The following is a 22,859-nucleotide window of genomic DNA, read 5'->3' as shown; positions in this document are numbered from 1 at the left end:
TTTTTTTTTTTTTTTTCCTTTTTGTCTTTTTTCGTGTCCGGCAACGGATCACAACCCTCAGTGTCGCGCCCGTACCGGACTGGGACCGGCAACGGGATCGCAAGCCTCGGTGTTGCGCCTGCACCTCGCTCAGCCAGTGAGCGGGAACTGGTCTGTATGTGGGATCCGAACCCTCGGCGGGAGCGCCACCGCGCTCCCAAGCAGCGCACTGTAGCAGGGCGCCACCAGGCCGGCCCAATCATCAGCTTTTTAAAACTATTTCAATAAATCTTTTTTAAAGTTCTGCTTCACATATGCTTCCCGAAGTGCTGGTAGATGATGTCATTTGTTATCAAATTCTAATCTCCTAGCTTCATTGATTCTTCTTCCTTTCTAAACTTGGTGCTGTCTGGATTTCATTATTTATTTCCCTCAACTAGCTTATGTCTCTTTATTATCCCATGACCAAAAAGTCACTGATTTTCCCGTCTGTAAGATTCAGTAGTGTATATACATATTTACATATATTTTGTAATCTGTTTTGGATCACCTGAGTTAGCAAATTCTATGTCCTTTTTTACTGAAGTAATACGGTAAATGCTTTTTAAAAGTTAATTCTATGGGTAACCAAGAGCAAAGGGAAGGAACTAACGTTCACTATGCATCTACCATGTGCCAGGAATTTGGCCTATTTAATCCTCACAAAAGCCCTATGAAATATACACTATTAACTCCATTTTTCAGATGAATAAACAGAGGACCAGATAGGTAAGTCACACAGTCAGTCATCTAGTAGATAGTAGGACTATGATTTCATACCTAGCAAGTCTGAGTGCAAAATCCTGGCTTGAATCCCTCTAGTGAAAGAAGTCACTTAGAAGCCATGAAGATCAGAGAACTCCATCTATCAAATGACAGCGCTGCTGAGACAAATCTTCACTTGCGACGTATAGAAGTCCCAGCTTACCTAGGGTTATACATCCAAAAGTGTTTTTGCAAATTGTTTTTTTTTCTTTTTTTGGTATCCATTTCCCCAAACATCTCTAATTAGGGCATTATGTTGCTGATACACAACAACAATCCTGGGGATGCCAAACTGCCACTCCTATGTGCTTCTGCTTCTCCACAGCAGAGCATCAGGGCACTGCAGAGGTGCCCAAGATAAGGAGCCCTCCTGACAAGGCACACAAACGACACTGTGATCTTGGACACAACTTGCACAGGCTGCTGGTGTGGAGGAGAATGCCTGGCATTTCTGATCTGGGATGGGGAGCAGCTTCTCAATCCATCGCCACCCCTCTATTCCGAAAAGACCTCTCCAACCCAACATCTTAAGAAGCTTCCATGGAGAGGCACTGCAACTGATGTGAGCATGCCAAAAGCAGCAAGGAATAAAGGTTATGGTACAATAGTTCCTCACCCTCTGCATTTCTGAAAGTTAGTCTGCTCCTGTTCTGTTCAGAACAAGGCCCATCTCAGTTCTCAGACTCAGCATGTCCCCACGATCCAGTTCATCACAGTCTCCTGATTTTCAGGGATTCTTGCAAAACCCCTTCCTGGGGATCCTCTCAGATCATAATGGCGAAGAAACAGCAAAGGGGTAAGGGTGGGGATGAGCAGAAGCTAAATGGAGGAAATCGTGAGGAGTGAAAATGCGGAAGAAAAGCAGTAAACAAACCACCCAGTAGTCACGAGTCCAGGATGCTTCTGCTGCTGGTAAACCGGCTCCAATGCCATTCCACAAGGAGCACTGAACAAAGCTCCAACTAACACAACTGCTTTGAAAAAATGTTGTTTCTGATGGATGCAAAGTGTCATGCTGTCATTATTTCAGTGAAAAATATTGTTTTAGTCTGTTTTGGGTTGCTATAACAGAATACCTGAAACTGGTTAATTTATAAAGAACAGAGGTTTATTTGGCTTACGATTCTGGGACAGCTGCATCTGGCATGGGCCTCAGGCTGCTTCAATACCTGAGACTGGGTAATTTATAAAGGAAAGAGGTTTATTTGGCTTACGATTCTGGGACAGCTGCATCTGGCATGGGCCTCAGGCTGCTTCTACTCATCGCAGAATAGCGGCAAACAGCTGGTGGGTACAAGCAGATCACATGGCAAGAGAGGAAGTAAGAGAGAGAGAGAGAGGAGGTGCCAGAGTCCTATAAACAACAAGCTCTCGCGGGAACTAATAGAGAGAGAACTCACTCACTACCCCTCCTCCCCCAGGGAGAGCATTAATCCATTCATGAGGGATCCGCCCCCATGACTCAATCAGTTTCCAACACTGCCACACTGGAGATCAAATTTCCACATGAGTTTTGGAGGGGACAATACATCCAAACTCCATCATCCCACCCCTGGCCCCCTAAAACTCATGTTCCTCTCTTACACAAAATACAATCATTCTATCCCAAGAGTCCCAAGCATGTTAGCTTGTTCCAGCACCAACTTAAAAGTCCAAAGTCTCATCTGAGACCAAAAGCAAAAGTCCTTCCAGTTGTGAACCTGAAAAACAAAACCAAATTTATCTACTGCCAAGACACAATGGTGGAACAGACATTGGGTACACATTTCCATTCCAAAAGGGAGGAATAGGCCAGAAGAAAGGAGAAACAGGCCCCAAACAAGTCCGAAACCCAGCAGGGTAGACATTATGTCTTAAAGCTCCAAAACAATCTCCTTTAACTCCAAGTCCTGCATCCTGGGCACAATGGGGCATTAAGGCCCCCAAAGCCTTGGGCACCCTTGCTCCTACAGCTCTGCCAGGTGCAGCCCAATGGACAGCACTGGTGCCTACAACTTTTTCTACGTTACCAGTGGTCCCAGAGTTCTGGGGTTCTGGCAGCAGCCCTGCCACCTTGGCTCTACTAGACATTTCTCTGGTGGGGGCTCCCTGTGGGGACTCTGACCCCACATTCCCGATGGGCATTGCTCTAGTAGATGGCCTCTGTGGTGGCTCCGCCCCTGCGGCAGGTCTCTGCCTGGGCCCTGAGGCTTTTCCATACACCCTCTGGAATCTGGGTGGAAGCTGCCATGCCTCCACCGCTCTCATGTCCTGCCAGCCTGCAGACTTAACACCACGTGGACGCCACCGAGGTTTCAAGCTTCTACTCTCCAGGGCTGCTGCACGAACCATACTTGGGGTCGCTCCAGCCAGAGCAGCTGGGATGCAGGGAGTAGGTTCCTGAGGGCAGCTGTGCCCTGCAAATATTCCAAAACTTTACTCTCTGCATCCCTTTTAATTTCTGGCTTTACATCATGATTTTGCCGCCATAACTCAGAGTAGGCTCTTAAAAGCAACCATGCAGCTTCCTTAATGCTTTGCTGCTTAGAAACTTCTTTGGCCAAATGCTCCGGTTCACAACTCTCAAGTTCCAACTTCCACAAAGTCCAAGGGCATGGACACAATGTGGCCAGGTTCCTTGCTATGGTGTAGCAAGGGTTATCTTCTGTTCAATTCCCAATAAGTTCCTCATTTCATATCTGAGACCTCATCATCTGCATGGCCTTTATTGTCCACATTTCTATCAGCATTCTGCCCGCCACCACATAAGTCTCTAAGACATTCCAAACTTTACCTCGTCTTTCTGTCTTCTTCTAAGTCCTCCAAACTCCTCTGACCTTTGCCCATTACCCAGTTCCAAAGCTGCAACCACATTTTCAGGTATCTGTTTAACAACACCCCACTCCTGGCACCAATTTTCTGTTTTAGTCCGTTTTGTTTTGCTGTAACAGAATACCTGAAATTGGGTAATTTATAAAGAACAGAGGTTTATTTGGCTTACGATTCTGGGGCAGCTGTATCTGGTCTGGACCTCAGGCTGCTTCTACTCATGGTGGAAAAGCAGCAGGCAGCTGGCAGGTACAAGCAGATCATATGGCGAGAGAGGAAGCAAGAGAGAAAAAGAGGGAGGAGGTGCCAGGGTCCTATAAACAATAAGCTCTTGCGGGAACTAAGAGAGCGAGAACTCATTCACTCCCCCTCCTCCCCCAGGGAGAGCATTAATCCATTCATGAGGGAATGGAACTCCAGTACTCAATTCCTTGAAGCCTGGTCATGATTTAAGCAAACACTTGGAGTCTAGGGAACACTCTAAATTTACTTATACTGGGTGTAAGGTGAGGGGCAAGGTATGGGGTGTGCTAGAGATAAAAACATAAAAACACTAGGAAAACTCAGTCCACAAAAAGATTCACTGATGCATTTACTTATGCAGACTGAACTGAATAACATCAAGGGCAAAGATACTGATGTTGGGATATCTCAGTAACATATCGCACATTATATCCACTTTCAAACACAAAACGATTGAGTTGACTAAAAGCCCATCCTGCGATGAATAATATACATCACTAGAAAGAGGGCAGCAAGAAAGACCATGGGATCACATTCTCATCAAGTGGTGCTAAGTATTCTTCAAAAGATCTCCAAGACACTGGGGGGTGACCCTAAAGAAAGATGCTTAGTTGACCATCAACCAGCAACTGACAAAGATTCTTTGCTTGACCAAACTTTAGTCAGGTTTCTGAACCTTCTCCTAGGCCCATCTGTGTATGTACATTCCTGTAAAACCCAGTTTTAGCAAAGAACCCTGATAAATCAATTTAGCAAAGAACCTCCCACCCTTGATATCTGATCCAGTTCCTCATCCCCTACCATCCTCCAGGTGATGTCTGTTCAGACAGCAAGAATCCTGTGAGGTCAGTTTAGCCAGAATCTTCCTTACCCCTGATGTTTCCTCTTAGTAATTTTCTATCCATTGACCCCACCCTGCTCCTTGGCTATAAATTCTCATTTGCTTAAGCTATATTTGGAGTTGAGCTCCACCTTCAAAATCTCATTGCTGTGGTCCTTCTACCTATCAAGATGGTCCTGAATAAAGTCTGTCTTACTGTGCTTTAAACAGTGTCACTGAATAATTTTTTCTTTAACACAACTGAGCCTCAGGCACAGGATGTAAAAAGTGTCATCCTTCAGAACCCCTCACCTCTCCTTGTTTCCATAGCAGCCAGGCCACTGGCAGGCTTTGGGAGCTGTCAATGCCATAAGTCCAGGATTTTAGGCTGGTTTAGTCCACAGTCAGCCCCACCCACACCCACCCTTTCTTACTGCTCCCCCACTCCTCACATTCCTTCCTTAGTTTATGACTTTAGAAAACCTGACCTAACAAAATGAACAAAATGATAAATATTTTCCACAAACAAGTCATGCTGATTATTTCCTCTGAGCTTCTGCTAACGACATTTTCTTTCTTCATTTCCATTTGTTCAATCATATTTTATAATAACAGCTTGATACTCAGTGAATGCTATGTGCCAGGCACTACAGCAGGCATTTCACCAACATGAAATCCAATTCCCCACAAAACATTGAAACCTGTTATAATCATCCTCACTGTTACTATTATAAAAAAGAGAGAGAGAGAGATGTTAAAGAACATTCCCAAGCTTGTACAGCTGCCAAGAGGTTGGCAGATTCCAGCCCAGGGAACATTGAAACCTGTTATAATCATCCTCACTGTTACTATTATAAAAAAGAGAGAGAGAGAGAGATGTTAAAGAACATTCCCAAGCTTGTACAGCTGCCAAGAGGTTGGCAGATTCCAGCCCAGGAGAGATCTGAGAGATCTGCCTAAAACAAAGGTCATTCTTTTCCATTACACTATGCTACTTCACTGTAAAGCTACTTCTGGCATCTAAAGATTCTGTTAATGTCCCTTACTATTCTACAAGCATGCAGTAGAGGTCTTTACAGCTTTTATGTCTTCATTTCCAGGTTGTCAGATTTTGTTTTAGGCTGCACCAATATATACAAGGGTACTTCAAAAAGTTCATGGAAAAACAAAATTAAAAGGTAATAATACAAATCTTTCTATAAACTTTCTGAAGACCCCTCATATTTACCTTAGCCAGTAGTCACTCCCCCCCCCCTTTTTTTCCTTTTAATTGTCCGGGGACTGGGAGATCAGTTAACTACACTTACTGGACTTGGTAAGAAGTATCCCTCCATAGCACACAATATAATAAGAGCCCCAAGTAGGTACTAATCCAGAAAATGTCTGCTTAAGTAACAGTATATTAATTATGTGCCCATCCCTCAACCGCCAGGCAAGTCATAATGACATGATGGGAGCAGGCTCTATTGGGTGCTGAGCTGGTGTGGGAGCTAAGCAGAGCAAAGCACTATTTTCCCAGTCACTCTTTTAGACTGGGAGTAGCTCCAAGAAACCATTGTATCTTCTACCATATCTTGCAAACCCCTATAAAACATGGACCTGCCTTGTTGGGACACTCAGTGTCACAGTGCCTAGTGTTAACCAAATCAACAGAGGTTCATCATCCAACATCCAAATGACTAAGAAGTTTTTACACCAAAGTTTGTAGTGATAAAGATCAGTATTTATTTGAATGGCCAAAGGAGCACAAGGCAACTACAGGAGCTTAAAGATCCCATACTCCCCGACAGTTTAAAATCACAAGTAATCAGAGTAGAATTATGAGGGGGGTGGTCCCGGGAGCCAAGCAGAAATCTGACTGGTTCAAGGTGAAGTAATCACAACTCTTTCTAGCATCTTGACTGATATTTTGTATAGCACTTTAGGGTCCAGGGTGCGCATGTTTTAAAGCAGGCTTGCAGTTGTAGGTGGTCTGCAAAGACAACTCGAGAATGGTGTTATAGATGCTATTTTAAGCCATTTTAGTTAAGGATCGATCAAACATCTTGACCTTTAAATTAAGTTTTAGCCTAAGGAAAGTATATGTTTAACTAATTATTTTATCTTATTGTTGACTGTACTTTATTGTTAATCTGAAGAATCCAGTCCTTTCTGCTTGGTCAAGTAAAGTTTTTTTATTTTTCCCTTTTTCCAGCTGAGGCCTGTTTTGACAGGGGTGAGGGGAACAGCTAGAAAAAAATGAGGAGTCTGTGCCCCCGTTTCACTAGGAAAGTGTCCACTTCATTCCTCTACACCTTTGGAAGAGATTCTGCACCTTCTCGGATAACAGCTCTAGCCCTACAAGCCTTCTGACTCTCAGATCTCCCTCTCACAGTGTGTCTGCATCTCTCAGGATTCAACTGAGTCCCATCTGAGAAGATTTCCATTCATTTTTTACTCTTTTAAACTAAAACTTTCTTTGAACAATCAGTTAAAATAAATTTCTTTTTTTATAAAATATGATGGACTTCCCTACATATTCTCAACAGAATGTTTTCTCTTCTATGTGGCTCAGCCTAGAGGTCTTCAGGTGCCTAGGGACGTTTCTGCTTCTCCAGTAGACCTTTCTGTCTCCTCCCTCCATTTCTTAATAAACTAAGGGCTGAGAAAGGAAGCTATTTCACTCCCTTGCTATTTCACTAAATGCAAAGGAGCCTGAAGGGTCCACCTATGAGGGAGCCTAGGCAGTAGATCCTCCTCACCCTCAGGGCACAGACTCCGTGAGAGTGGAAACCCCTTATGAAGAAGATGCAGAGCCAGGTTTGGGGAGCATTGGCTTAGAATTCCAGTGCACACACTTTAGCAGGGACTTTGGTCACACTCTCCATGTGTCTCCTGCATTCTAGACAGCTGAAGCTAAAGACAGGGAAAGGTAAGTATTATATATAGTACAGTCATGTGTCGCTTAACAATGAGATACATTCTGAGAAATGCACTGTCAGGAGATTTTGTCACTGTGCAAACACCACAGAATGTACCTACACAAACCTAGATGGTACAGCCTACTACACACCTAGGCTATATATATACAGCCTATTGTTCCAACCACAACTGTATACACGGTCCATTGTTGACCAAAACTTCACGAAGCCTCACGTGAATGTACTCAGGTGGTCCCTCAGCCTTTCCCGCCCAGATTTTCAATAAATGAATGAAAAATGTATCTAATCAAAATCCCTCCTCTATTATTAACATCCACAGTTCAGAAGCTTTTACAAACTCTGTACGTGGTGGAGCTAATAAATTCAGAAAACAGAATTCCAATGAACTTTGGCAGCAGAAGGAAGTCGAGAATCTTTCCACCCTTGACAGAGAGAGGGAACGTGGCATGTGAGCAACATAGCAAGTTACAGGTATGCAGGCTCCATGATAAACAACTCTGACGTGTGCTGACTGGAATCCTTCGAGACACTGACATACCCCAGAAAGACTACTTCCTCTACAACAGTCAAGTACAAGTACAGAGGTTTCTTCTCCATGATAAACAACTCTGACGTGTGCTGACTGGAATCCTTCGAGACACTGACATACCCCACAAAGACTACTTCCTCTACAACAGTCAAGTACAAGTACAGAGGTTTCTCGACTTACAATGGGGTTACATCCTGATAAAACCATCATAAAGTCAAAAAACACACATTGAACCATCATATACAGAAACTACCCCCCAGGAAAACACAAAACATTTCTTTTTCCCTCTAAAGAGAAAGGTACTGCTTCCAATTCTTTTAAACAAAGAACACGTATTTGTTTTTACTATAATCTTCCCCCACCCCCCAAAAAGAAACTGAATAGTTAAAAAAATAGGAGGAAAGAATTTTAGAAAGAATCTAACTCATATTTCTGCATTTATGATTTTCCCATACATGAATTTAAAAATAAAGTCTGAACTTAGAGTATAGCAAAATAAACGTGCAGGAAATGAAAGATAGATGTGTTTTATGATCCAATTCCCATTGATTTCTAGCAAGGCACATCATCTGTGAGAAGAAACTGAAAACACTCAGGGGCAAGGCTTTCCTGGGCTGAGCTGTACCGATCCGGCAAGAAAGAACAGGTGGGAGTGGATGTAATGGAGACCAGCAGACAAAACGACCACTAGAACCTAGAGGCCAAGAGAGGAGGTTGGGAGCACAGATTGCACACCAGAAAGCAGCAAGACAGGCATCACCGGAGATATTAATGAAGGGTAGCATCCAAAGCAGAAGAAAAATCTTAAAAAGAAATCATGGCTCTATAGTCAGAAATTATCTCAAAGAGAATGAAAAGGAGAAAGCACATAAAGAAACTAAGTAAATAAGATTATGAAAGGATATACATCAAACATGGGGAAAAAGAACATTTAATTCAGGATAAATATAGTGGAACCAACCTGTAAGAAAACCTGGGCTGGACAGCTACGTCAAAATGTGAATACTAAGGTACCCCTCCTCCCAGGATTTTCAGAAGGGAAACAAGAACTGGTTCACTACTTAAATCAGATGGCATAATATCAACAGATGACAGAGCAAGTAGAACAACTCAATCTTTTTTTACAACCATTTATATCCCACAAAACATAATTATTATTTCAATCTGTGTATGTCATTCTAGACCACTTCTACGATTCCTACATGTACAAGTGAGATAATCACCTATCAGTATTTTACTCACTTTCAGACCTGATATATAACTTATATTTTAAGAAGAAAAGGAAAGTTAAATCTTGAATTTACTCTCTACGTCATTCTGTAACTACAAACCTGGCTTTCAAACATTCTGATTCTGGAAAAAGAAGAAAGGGAATACCATGGCTTCTGAGGGTTGCCTCAGACACAGGAAATGTAATGCATAACTAATGACAAAATCTGAGATGCAAGTCCCAAGGCAGAGCTGTTCTGAATTTAATCAAGTCTGCTGAGCTTTGGAGGGATGGATAATAGGCAGCCAGATGGACAAGATTTACATTCAGAAAAGCTACACTGAAGATACATACAAATGTGCCCCAGAATCCTGCCCTCAAAGATCTGCTGTCCAGTTTAATAAAACCTGAATTAAAACAATCAAAAAAACAAAAATGTTTGAACAATCCATTTCATTTGCAAAGCTGAATCAATAATAAGGCAATCAGCCCAGCACAATAGGAGCTCCATTCTAATTCTTTTTTGTTCCATTTGACTACTCAAGAAGCACACTGCTGCCACATCGGGCTCTGACCCAGGCTGCACTGAGAAAGAGACAGAGAGAGAAGGCGGCGCGGATTATCTCTCCACAACTCTTAGGTGAACAGTGAGTACAACTTTACCATCTTGAACACATGTGTGAGTACAATTATACACACACCAGTGAACGTAACAACCGTTCTCTCCTGCAAAACTGGAGATATTGAGACAACAGGGTGTAGTGAATTGGATTACATGCCCCCAAAACTCACTGAGGCTTGAATCATCTTCCAAGTTTTATGTATTAAAAACTTAGCCCCCACTGTGACTGTTAAGAGGGTGGGAAATCCTGTTATGGTAATTGAAAGACGGAGCCTTGAAGAGGTGATTGGATTGTAGGACCATGCCGTAGTGGCTAGATTAAAAATGGCAGTCAAGGGTGTGGTTCTAAGGGCTTAAAAGAGGAGAAGAGTCTGTCTGTCTCTCTGCTCTCTCTGCTTCCACCATCTTGCAGTGTGAGACCCCTGGGTCACTGTTGCCACCACCAGATGGACGTTGGACTTCCCAGCCTCAGAAACTGTAAGCAGTAAATTTTGTTTTTCTTTATAAATTACCCAATTCCAAGTATTTTGTTATAAGCAACCTAAACAGACTAATACACAGCGAGAAATGGGAGAGGAAAAATACTGGGCTGTAATGTTGCAGCAAAGTACCTGAAGTTTGCTATTTTAAGTCACCATGACTATAAAAGTAAAACAAGGCCAGATTTTGCTGGGATGGATTTTACTGGGGCCCTTAAAGGGTCACTGAGATTTCCTGGTTGGCTAACATAGTAAACAAATAGTGTTCAATAAAATATGCTGAAAGCCATGGGCACAGCACTATGGTCCTGGCTCATCTCCTCTCAAGGCCCAGGGAGAAACAGCGAGAGGAAGGGCAGGGGAGCTAGAGACTGCTGAGCTTTATGAATGCCAGGTCATGTCCACGGTCCTGGAGCTGCACTAGAAGAAGCTGCAACTCAAAAAGGATCACTGGCCCCAGGTACCAAGGAGGTGCAGGATCCCGACGCACCCCGGGCAGGCTCACTAGCTGAACCTTACTGTACCAGCTCAGCAATGACCTGAAGGACAGCATTTTCTTCCCACTGTTTGACCGGAAGTGGAAGCAGGATCCTCTTGTAGATTCCTTGTGCTGGAGAACAGGAGAGGGTAAGGACACATTTATTCTCTTGTTTTCCTATTGCAATCTGCTAGGTTTAGTGAAATTTGATTTTTAAGGTAATATTTTTCTCAGCATGCCAAGAAATCCAAGATCAACAATATACACCTATTCTCTATTTTTAAATTCCAGTCAATCAACGTGACTATGTTGAAAAGAGGAAATGTTACTTGTTTGCATGATACAATATAATGAACTTGCCCTTTGAGAACAGAAAATGTTACTGGCAAGTAGCTTTGATTTCAGTGATGGTTTCACCTGGTGAGAGGAACAAGTATTTTCTTCCATAATTAGAAATGTCCAGGAGCGTTAATTAACATGTAGACTTTCGATGGTTACTGTACCCAATGGAAAGGTACATTCCATTCAGGGAAAGTTTTCAGTTACATCATGCCATTCTGAAACCCTCTAGGCAAAATGTCTCTCTGCACATGCTGTTCTTGGCTGGTCACCCACATCATCCTTCTGATAAGTTACCGAGAGGCAAGCTTTTGTTGTACATGACTGCTGGCTTCCTCCACCAGTGCTCACAGAATATACTCTTATCCTGGCAGAATCATTTTGGTAAGGAGGACAATTCAACAAGAATGCCAGAAGGAAAGCTGCCCCCAGGGAGCATCCCCCTCTCCAGGCTCAGCAAAGATGCTTCATGAACAAGACTGTTGAGACTGTCACTGATGTCTCCCACCCCACCCCACCTCCCCTATACATCACGCAGGCCCTCCAGGCCAGTTAAAGGTAAAGAGCAAAGGGAAGCCACCGAAGTGCAGAAGGCCAAGAGGAGCAATCAGATTTACATTCTTAACTGATCCTTCAAATAGCTTTGCAAGATCCTCCTCCAAAGACTGAAAACTTGCTTTCCACTTCTAACTCTCTCCTATTCATGATCAGGTTCCATTTTCTTAAGGAGCAAACTTCAGAGTGAAAAGCTATGTTTAGCCCTGGTTCACTCCTGCCTGCTGTGCCATGGCTCCTTGGAGGGCTTCACAGACCATTCAAGGGGAACTGCCTTTCAGTAAAGCTACACTGAGCCAGTGTAGCTGAGTCTCTCCTGCAGACCAGCCGGTTCTCCTCTGGATGCCTCTGTGCCCTCTAGAACAACATAAGCTGGAATGGCTGCTATGCTGCAGAGCTTCCAGGCTCCGGACTACTGGGCTGTAAAACATGGTGCTAAGTCTGGAAGCGAGACCTGGGAGTCACCAAGAGGTGGCCAAGTCCAAACTTAACCACTAACAGCTACGTGTCCTTGGGCAAGGTACTTAACTTTCTTATTTCTGAGGTATTGTCACGATGAAAGACTGCAGGATTCCTACCCATACATAGAAAAAGTAAAGGCAGTCAGGGGGAAAAAAAGTCACATGTTACAAAGAAATTCGCTCTGTGTTATACAGTATAATACAGTGTTTTGTCAAACTGCGAGTTGGACCCTTTAGGAGATTACAAAATCAATTTAGAGGATCATGACTCATCTTTGAAAAAAAAAAGATTAAACAACAGGAAGTTTCAGAACATAATAAACCATATAGAGTACATAAAGATAAATATTTTTTCATGTGTTTATCAATATGAAAGACAGATTTGTATTCACATGTAAAACATATTTTCTTCTATAGGTCTCAGTCAAAAAACTGGAAAGCCACTAGTAAAGCAAGAAAACACCAACAGTTACTAGAGATATTGCCAACTATACAAAGATCCTTAAATATGCCAGATTTTCTTTCACCTACTGATTAAAATCTTTTAAAGTGTCTAATCACTTGAGAAGAAAGTAATTAAAAAGAATCCAAAACAAGCCTACCAAATGTTGCCCAGCTTAGACACCCAAGAAGTAGCTTTTGCTAATTCAAATATTTGCATCATGTACCCTGTCATATTCGCTGCACCCAGGCAACTAATCAATCCACAAGGCAACTAGTTGCCCAGCTTAGACACCCAAGAAGTAGCTTTTGCTAATTCAAATATTTGCATCATGTACCTTGTCATATTCGCTGCACCCAGGCAACTAATCATCAATCCACCAAGCCTTCTGGAAACATGGCCCATCTTCAGCAAAATGCCCTATGTTCTTCACACTGTTCCTTGAACCTCTCTCTGCTCTAACCAAGGACATCACTTCTCTGCAAAATCATGTGTTTTTCTCTTCAATCTCACTGCCACTTTCAGGCCCAACTCCTCCGCTCCTGCCCCTGCCCCACATAGTCCTCTGTTGCACGCTACTCGGTCACAATTCCTAGTGATTTAAATATCTAGGCTTTGACCCTGCTTTCTGTGACCTTGTCCTCACCCTACCCTGGTCTCCTGTCCCCGTGGTCACACATCTCAGACTTTGTAGTCACTAATAATGACTCCCTGACGTCAAAGTTGAGCTGCCTCTTTCTCTGACCATCCTATCTCCTGCCTTCCCAGCTCACTCTCCCTAATACCCCAACGCCACCAATTCCTCAAACCACATACACTACTACCTTTCCGCTGTCCCTCACCCCTACTGTGGCCTCACAGAGCTGATGACTCATCATTGTAATGGCCCCTGCTGCACTCGGCTTGCCACCACACTCCTCTGACCCCTCGTACAACTTTCTGGAAACCCCAGAGCAGGTTAGGTCTAACTCTCCACCTGCTCTACATCTGCTCGAGCAGGTGCACACAGCTGGAGGGAAATGCAGAGTCATGGTGAACTGGTCCCACTTTAAATTCTTAACAACCCCCTCAGGTTCTAGTTCACAATGCCCGCTGTCACTCTCAGCCAGCTGCCTGTCTAGCTGAGAAGACAGAAGGCAGGAGAAGAACCCACCTGCTCACGCCTCCACTCTGCCCATTCCTCTGCTCTTGGTTCCTGCCAAGACCCACTCCTGCTCCTCCCCAGGGCCAACCTCCTCACTCTGCAGTGGCTCCTTGCCCCCTCACCTATATCCCTGAGTCACACATTCTCCTCTCAGCACAGGATCATTCCCATCAGCACAGGCGCACACACTAATTATTCCCACTTCAAAAAACAAAACAACAGCTCTTGAACCAGCCTTCCCTCTCCAGCTTCCTCTCCATGTCTCTGCTTCCCTTTTCAGCAAAGCTCCTTAATGCTCCAATTCCTCACCCCCACTCTCTAGGGGACCCTGTCCAAACAGGCTTTTGCCTCTAAGACAGTTGCTTGCTCCCTCCTGAAACACTTCCCTCACCTGGCTGCCAGGACGTATGGGGACAGACACACACACACACACACACACACACACACACTCTCACTCTCTCTTTGTCTCTCCCCCCCCACCACCACCGCCCTCCCAGCTCCTCCTACCACACCACAACGACCCCTTTCCATGCTCCCTTGCTGCTCCCTTGTCACCTCACACCAGGACTCAGGGCAGCAAGACCTCCCCTCCCCACCTACACTCGCTTGCTTAGTGACCTCAGCCACAGACTGTAAATACCCTCAATATGTGAGTGACTCGCACGTTGTTACCTACAGCACTGACCTCACCCCCGAGCTCCCACACAGCCTACTCTACTCCCCCCCTGACTATCTAATACACAAATCAAAATCAGCGGGTTCAAAACCCGCTCCTCACAGTCTGTAACAGTTTGCCAAATGGCAACTCCACACTTCAGGGCCTGGACTCATCCTCTATTCCTTGCTTTTTCCCCCATCCACACATCCAATCCATTAGTAAATCCCACCGGCTCACCTTTCAACACATAACCCAGACTGAACCTCTCCTTACCCCCAACACTGCTACCACCCTGGTTGGAATCCCATCATCTGTTCCCAGTCTCATGTTTCTGCTCTTCACTCCTCTATCGTACATTCTCTCCACAACAACCAGAGGAATCCTGTCCAAACTGAACTTGGGACATGTCTACTGAAACTTCAAAGGCACCAGCCTCAGACTGCACAGTCTTCACAATGGCCACAGGTTGGACATGGTCTAGCCCCGCTGCCTCTCCCACCTCACCTACCACACATTGCCCTCGCTCCCTCCGCATGGGCTCCCCAAACCCAACAGGCACACACCCACTCTTTCTGGAAGGTTCTTCCCCCAGATATCCACGCAGCTCATTCCCTCACATTCTTCAGGTCTCTGCTCAAATGTCACCTTACATAAGAATAACATAATAATAAAGTCATTTTATATAAGCATTATCATAATATCTAACAGGGGTTACAAGTCAGGCACTGTCCTAAGAATTTTAGGTATGTTAACTTATTTAGTACTGCTCATTTAATAATATTATTATCCTCATTTTACCATCAAGGAAGCTGAGACACAGAAAAGGTAAAGAGCTTGCCTGAGCTTCCAACTCAGGTGGTCTGGCTCCAGAATTTCTGCTACGTCCAGTCCACCCTTCCTACATCCCCACCCTTAACTTTCTGCTTTGATTTGGGAGGTATTCATCTCCTTCTCCTGTCTGTCTTCTCCTCTGTGATCACGCGACCTGTATAAAGGCAGAGACTTTGCCTGCTTCGTTCACGATCACCCCTGAGCCTGAGATGTTGTCTAATGCAGAGCAGGTACATGGTAATGACTAGCTGAAAGAAGAAAGAAATGATTCGATCACACCTGTTTCCCCTGCAAAACTTTCATCAAATCTGCCACCATAAGGGAGTAACCAAATCACACTGAAAATGTGGTTTGCTTGGTTTCCTGAGTGGCGAAGGTGCTCTCCCTCACAGGCTGCAGAACAGTCTGGAAGCGAGCTGAGCAAAGGCACGCTCTCCTGTGCACTTGGAATTAGTGATACTTCTGGGAGCTGAAAATGAACAAGTAGGTGCGGCTTCAGCAGCTGAGCACAGCCCACAAACACCTTTCTCACAGGAAATGCCAGGGATAAACCTACACGTTTCGGCTGAAAGCATATCTTTTACTTTCTTGCCTGTTATGTCTTTATCAAACTATCTGCGGTTACAGCCATGTTTCCCAATCAGATTACAGATCAAGCACAAATGACCTACCTTTGCTAAAAAGATTGAGCGAACCAGTGAACAGAAATCACTTGAAGCCCAAAAACTCCCCCAAATGGCAGATGTGCTCATTATTTCTGGCATTTCATGGCAGAAATGCTACAGTTGGGTTATTTATAAATCTTTCAAGCTACTGAAATGACACTGCTACTAAATAACCCCTCAAACCTCTTGAAATTTTAGAAATTAAGATTTTATTTATATTATTTTCAAACTTGGCATATTTTCCATAAGAAATGGCGATGTGTGGGTAAAGTATAGAAGAGTTAGAAATGACAGATGTGTAGCTGCGCCACAGTCTGAGCCTCAAGGGCACCCCAGTCCCCCACCATGGTGAAGGTGACGTTCGACTCGGCTTTGGCCCAAAAGGAGACCAAGAAGGACAAGGCCAAGAGCGGTGAGGAGGCATTCAGGAGGCACTCATCACCACCCCCGCCCCCAACAGCATCATGATGGACTGCAAGGACCCAGATGCTGTGGTACCGATTGGCCAAAGAAGAGCCTGGGGTTGGTGCATGTGCTTTGGACTAGCATTTATGCTTGGGGGTCTCATTCTAGGAAGAGCATACCTGTAAAAATCTTTTGTCCTTCAGCCAGATGACATGTACTATTTACTGTGAAATAAAGTACAACAAATACCCTGATGTAAAGTATATCAAACGTCATCTTAAATGAACCTTCTGCAGACGCCCCAGCTGCTCTCAACCACAATACTGAAGAAAATATTAAGATCTCTGAAGAAGATGAGGTTGAATTCATCAGTGTGCCTGTCTCAGAGTTTGTGGATAGTGATTCAGACAATGTCATTTATGACTTTAACATGAAACTCACAGTCTATTTCGATCATAACCTGGATATGCTATGTGATCCCTCTGAACACTTCCATTGTTATGCCACCCAGGAACCTCTTGGAGTTACTTATTAATACCAAGGCTAGAACCTCTTTGCCTCAGTCACATCTGATTCATGAATACATGGTTACTACTGCTCACATTGAAAATGCTGATCACCTGGGCTTCTTTATTTATCGACTGCATCATTAAGGAAACATAAACTGCAACGCAGAGAAACTATTATAGATATTCAGATATGTGAAGGCAGTGATTGTGTCACAATTTGGCATTGCAAAAACAAATTTGCTGTAGAAACTTTCTTTTCTTTTTTTTTAATGTGACCAACAAGGGGATCGGAACCCTTGGCTTGGTGTTGCCCGCACCACGCTCAGCCAGTGAGCGCATCAGCCATCCCTATATAGGATCCGAACCTGCGGCCTCGGCGCTCCCGGCGCCGCACTCTCCCGAGTGAGCCACGAGTCCAGCCCTTCTTTTTGAACAGTCAAGAAAAACATTATGTTGAAAAATTTAATATCACAGCATTACCCTACCCTTTGTATTTTGTGCAGTGATTATTTTTTAAAATGTTCTTTCATGTACGTAGCATATAGGGCTTCACTATGTCTTCATCTCATTAATTCAATTACTTTAAAAAAATACACAGATGATGATCATAATCACCATCTCAGGACCACACTGATGTTTCCTATCATCTGCCCTTAAATATAAATAATAATATCTCTCTGGTTCACCACGTTTTCACTAGTAAAGCTTCCTGTCCTTTTGAAACAACATGACATTTTAAAGTCCTGATTACAAAGCCACATGTTCTTAACTACAATTTTTCTAGAATCCAAACTAACCCACCTTTGACTAGGAGGTAATCTGTATCAATTTTGCAAAAATCTTTATAATCAAATTTATGTAAGAATTGTATTAGAAATTAGGAGACTGATTTATAAATTTAGAACTTATCTCAATTATTATGCAATTTTGAAACTCAAGAAACGAAGAGACTACTTACACTTAAGTACCAATCTTCATGTCTCCCCAACAGTTTGGAGAATAACAAACAGCCCTGGGGTATCCAGAGGGGCCATCAGCCTTACAGACCCCACAAGGGACAGAGGCAGAAGGAACAACCCAGCATTGTCAGTCTCTCTCTCCTAGCTCCAGTGAGCTGATGCCAAGGCAGGGTGGACACAAAAAGACCACCATTACCGTCCACAAACAAAGACCTGTCAAAGAAGGGAAGCTGCTCATGAAACACAATTTGATATAATAGCTTATTATAACTCCTGTTCACGAGTTGTATGTTCAAATACATTACCATGTTTTTACAAAAGGCAGGAAAAGGACAGAGAAATGACTGTTTGCACCAAAATGTGTTCTGGAAACTAGTTAATTTAGGACAATTAAGTACTATTTAAACGAAATAAAATGTTCTATATTTATAGAGGGGGAAAAAGCCCCACATTTTCCATGGAGTGAGTCTGTCTAGTGTCTCAATCGGGTATATAACGTATTAGGTATTTATTTGACATGTAAGCGTTTTTAAGAGAAGACTTTTGGCCCTCACTGATCTATTATCACACTTCTCAGAAGATTAATAAATTAAGTACTGTACTGTGAAATCAAACACTTACTATTATTTGAAAAAAGCTAAAGTAGTCATCAGTTCCTTCTACCTTTTCTGTTGATCAGCAGCCAATCAATAGAGACCAAAATCTAAAAGAAGAGTTTGTATTATAGAAGTCTCCAGTACAGTCCTAGTCCCAAATTTCCTTTTTAAGCCTCTCCTGAGACAAATAACCATAAAATGTTTTAGGGGATGGAGGGGGTGTTCTGGTTATTTTAACAGGACTTCCCAATGACCTTTTCTTATGAGAGTAAAGGATGCTAAATAAAGCCCATAAAACATGAAATAATTAGAAGTAAGGGCACCTACTGTCTGCAACTTACTCATTAACAATTGGGGACTATGGGTGAAGTTACTTCTAGTCCAACTTTTCTTTAAGTTTAAAGTTGCTTCCAAATAAAATGTTAAAGAACATTTATTGGCAGGATTAGTACACAAGAGAAAAGTTATGGAAGGTATGAACTGTTTTCCACACACAAGCTCCAGCCTTTCCTCCCTCTGGTTTCCACCCTAACTACCTCCTTTCTTAATCAAGCTTCCAGGGAAAGTAGTCTCTCACCTCCTACACCCCGCTCCAAATAGCCTCAAAACATGGCTTCTGTCTCTCTCAATTGAAAGTGTTCTCACCAAAGGCATCAATGACTCCCTGGTCCTAAATCTGCCAACACATTTCAGCTCTAACAGTATCCCAACTTTCCTGGCATGGATGTGAATTCAACTTCTGCATCTCTGCTCAGTCTCTCCGTGCAATTCTCTTCCTATGTACTCTAATATTTTGCCATTGCATTTAAGATCCACATTTTGCCCCAACTGTCAATTCCTGGTGCACTGCCTCGAGAAGGATTTTGACGATCACACAGGCTCAGTAACTGCAGTGGACTGGGTGTCCCCCCAAACTCACTGAGGCTTGGTCCCTAATGTGACAGCGTTAAGAGGGTGGGAAATACTATTGCCGTAGTCGAAAGTTGGGCCCTTGGAGAGGTGTTTGGATTGTGAGTGCTGTACCCTCCTGAATGTACTGATCCATTCTTGGAATAATGGGAGTGGTTCTAGTGGCTTTAAAAGGAGAGCGGATGAGGAGGTCTCTCTCTCTCTGCTCTGCCATTCTGCCATGTGAGACCCCTGCATCACTGTCACCACTAACAAGGTCTTCACTAGATGTGTTCCCTGGACTTTGGACTTCCCAGCCTCTGAAACTATAAGCAATAAATATCGTTTCTTTACAAGTTACCCAGTGCCAGGTATTTTGTTATAAGCAACAGAAATGGACTAACACAGTGAGAAAGAACAGTAATTGTTCAGTGGAGTCTGCTGTGGATGGAGACTGGGAAGTAGTAATGGAGAAGCAGCAATACGCCGCCCAGAATTTGATATTCCTTCCTGCTCTACCTGAAATTCGACTTCCTGATCTAAAGGCTCTCCCTCAGAAAACTCATCTCCTCCTATAATTTCAACTACTTGTTTCCAGTACCTGCAAACATCTATTTTTTAAGGATTACTCCCCTCCACTGACTTCCAGACCTACACTGCCAACCACCTGTGGGCAGTTCCATTTACCGTCCCATAGACATGAACTCATCAACCACCAAAATGCCCTCTTCTTTCTATAATCCCAAACTGAGTTAATGGCACCACATCACCTTGATGTGAAACCCACAAATACTAAAATCTGTCCTGATCTCTACTGTTCCCTCACCTTTCATACCCAAATCCGGTCAATTCTATTTCCTATTTGGAAACCCCTCTCACTTCCATCACTATTTCTACCACCTTAATTGAAGTCCTCATCATCTGTCACCTGGACTATCTAATAGTCTCCTAACTTAAATCTCTACCTCTCATCTCCTCCACCCCCAAATCCATTCTCCGCACTGCTTTATCAAAATTCTCTTTTTAAAGTACAAATATAATTTAATTTGTATAAAAGTTTCAAAGAAAAATATATGAAATGAAGGGGAGAAATAGCACAAATCAGTTCATGAGCCACCCCACAGTTCTGCAGGGGTTTCTCCCCATCTCTCATCAGTGGGGCCAACATTTCCTCTCTTTGGCCCCTCCCAACTTCATCTAGCATACCCTGTATCTTCCAACCACGACAGTATCTTCTGTTCCCCAAACTAATCATGCTGTTTCACACCTCTGTATTACAAGTGGCTTTCTCCTGGCTGAAAAGTCCTTGCCCTTCAGGCAAACTCCTATTTGTCTTTTAAAACTATGTTCAAATGTCAAGTCCTGTATGCAGACCTCCCTAACTCCCACCAAAGTACCTCCTATCAAGGCAATTTTATATGTCTCCAGTCTCATTATTTCACCACCTCTTAATTATAAAGCCATCTGTCCCACCACACTATGAGTCTTATGTATAGCTGATGGCTACTAAACAGTGAATTAATTTTATGTTCTTTTAATGACTCATACTGTTTCTGCTTCAAAGTTCTAAGCTTAACATTCAAGGCTATCTAATTTGTCCCTTATTTAGTGCTCCAACTTTAATTTATACTATCTATATATCCTTATCTTCCACGTCTGTCCAACTGATGTACTTATTCATGAACTTCCCCCTAGGTAGTCAGCAAACTTTCTCCAGAGGACCAGACAGTAAATATTCTAGTATTTGTGGATCATAGAATCCTCACAGCTACTACTCAACTCTGCATTGCAGAAGAAAAGCAGCCACAGACTAGATGTAAATGCATAGGTATGGCTTTGTTCCAATCAAACTTTATTTCTCAAAACAGGCATTGTTTGCCCTGCTCTACACTAATTTTCACCTCCTCTAGCCTGGAAAACCTTCCCTCCTCTGATCTGTTATGCACGCATCAGTTCTACTCTGCTTAAAGCCAACTCCAATCTAGTTAGTGCCTTTACTCAAAGAAGCCAGGAGGGTGCTCCTTTCTTTACATTTCCTGAGTTCTTATATAAATAGGTCATTTGACTTAAGCTTCTGCCACCCCAAATTGTTATCTCTGTACAGAACAGCCATTTCTCTGACTTACCACTGTAAGTCCTTGAAGAGCAACAAGCCCTGACTTAGAGATATGCATAGGTCCAACCTAAGCACACCACCCTACACATCAGGAATGATATCAACACTCTCAGCAGGTCATACAGGCTAAATGACATTTCTATCCCATGTTTTATACCTAGGCCCACTTTCACTATTGCTTTACTTAGACTCTAAACTATTATTCAAAATGTAACAATGAATGCAACTTCTCTAAAAACTATGTCATCATTTTATCTAAAAATATAAACAAAAACTTCCTTTCATATATTCTTTTATAACACTGGGTACTCTCCTAAGCATGATCATCTTAAATCGTAAAGCCAAATTTGTTTTCCAGAGAAACATATTTTCTTTTATTTTACGATTAAAAAGGTAATTAGCTTCATTAACTGAAATGAATTTTATTAAAGGTGACTATACGTTAAAATAACATACATTAGGATTAACTCTTATCGGAGGTCAAGATGGCAGAAGAGGAGAGCTGCCTGCCGCTTTTCCGCCACGAGTAGAAGGAGCCTGAGGCCCGCGCCAGATCCAGCTGTAGCAGAATCTGCGCAAAGGAACGGCTTCGAAAAGGTGTCTTTACCCTGCCGAGAACCGGGAATCTTCCCCCAACCTGCGCACGTGACCCGCCTGTGCACTGTGGCCTGCGTCACAGCCGCAGACATGGAAACATGGAGGCCTGAGCCGGAGTGTGTCACCCTGGGGTTCTGATCCCCCGCCCCCACCTGCCCGTCCCTGGAGCTGGAAGCGAATCAACCCGTGGCTGAGACAGGGAGACGTCCAGCGGGAGAGGCAGAAGCTCCGTGGAGACCACACGCCCTGCCGGGCTGCCACTGCATGATCCAACAGGTAGGCTTCACCGCTGGCACCCGGCTTCATTCCCAGCCCAGCCCAGTGCACACAGAGTGGGGAGACGTCCATCAGGGGAGGCGGGAACTCCACAGGGTCCACGCTGCTGTCCTGCAATCCAGCAGCCCGGCCCAATGTATACGGAGCACAGAGTCATCCAGCAAAGAAGATAGAAACTCAGTAGAGTCCACACACCCTGTGGGGGGGCCGCTGCCACGCGATCCAGCAGCAGGTAGGCTTCACCACCACCACCCAGCTCCATCCCAAGCCTGGCCTAGCATGCACAGAGCAGGGAGACATCCTGCAGGAGAAGGGGAAGCTTTGCAGAGACCACACGCTCTGCGGTGCCTCGGCGCATCCCAGCATCCCGGGCCAGAGCGCACGGAACAGGGAGTCACTGAGGTAGCCATACCAAATTGGCAACCACAGCAACATGTTAGTCAGTCATTAGTGTCAAACCTGTGGACTGTGAAACGCCCTGCCACAATGAATAAACATCAAAGAAAAGATAACAGAAATATGAAA

At 43.7% G+C, this 22,859-nt stretch overlaps 1 protein-coding gene and 1 pseudogene across 1 annotated transcript in view; one reads left to right on the top strand and one right to left on the bottom strand.

The window, feature by feature from the left end:
* CCNY (cyclin Y) overlaps nt 1-22,859 on the bottom strand; it is a 225,974-nt gene that overhangs the window by 101,161 nt on the left and 101,954 nt on the right. The gene's annotated exons all lie outside the window — the stretch shown is intronic.
* Nucleotides 16,334-17,150, top strand: LOC103596165 (annotated as a pseudogene).

Source organism: Galeopterus variegatus, unplaced genomic scaffold (genome assembly GCF_000696425.1).
Source record: "Galeopterus variegatus unplaced genomic scaffold, G_variegatus-3.0.2 Scaffold1951, whole genome shotgun sequence".
NCBI lineage: Eukaryota > Metazoa > Chordata > Mammalia > Dermoptera > Cynocephalidae > Galeopterus > Galeopterus variegatus.
Note: the sequence above shows the minus strand (reverse complement) of the source record. Positions and strands in the feature narration are given on the sequence as shown.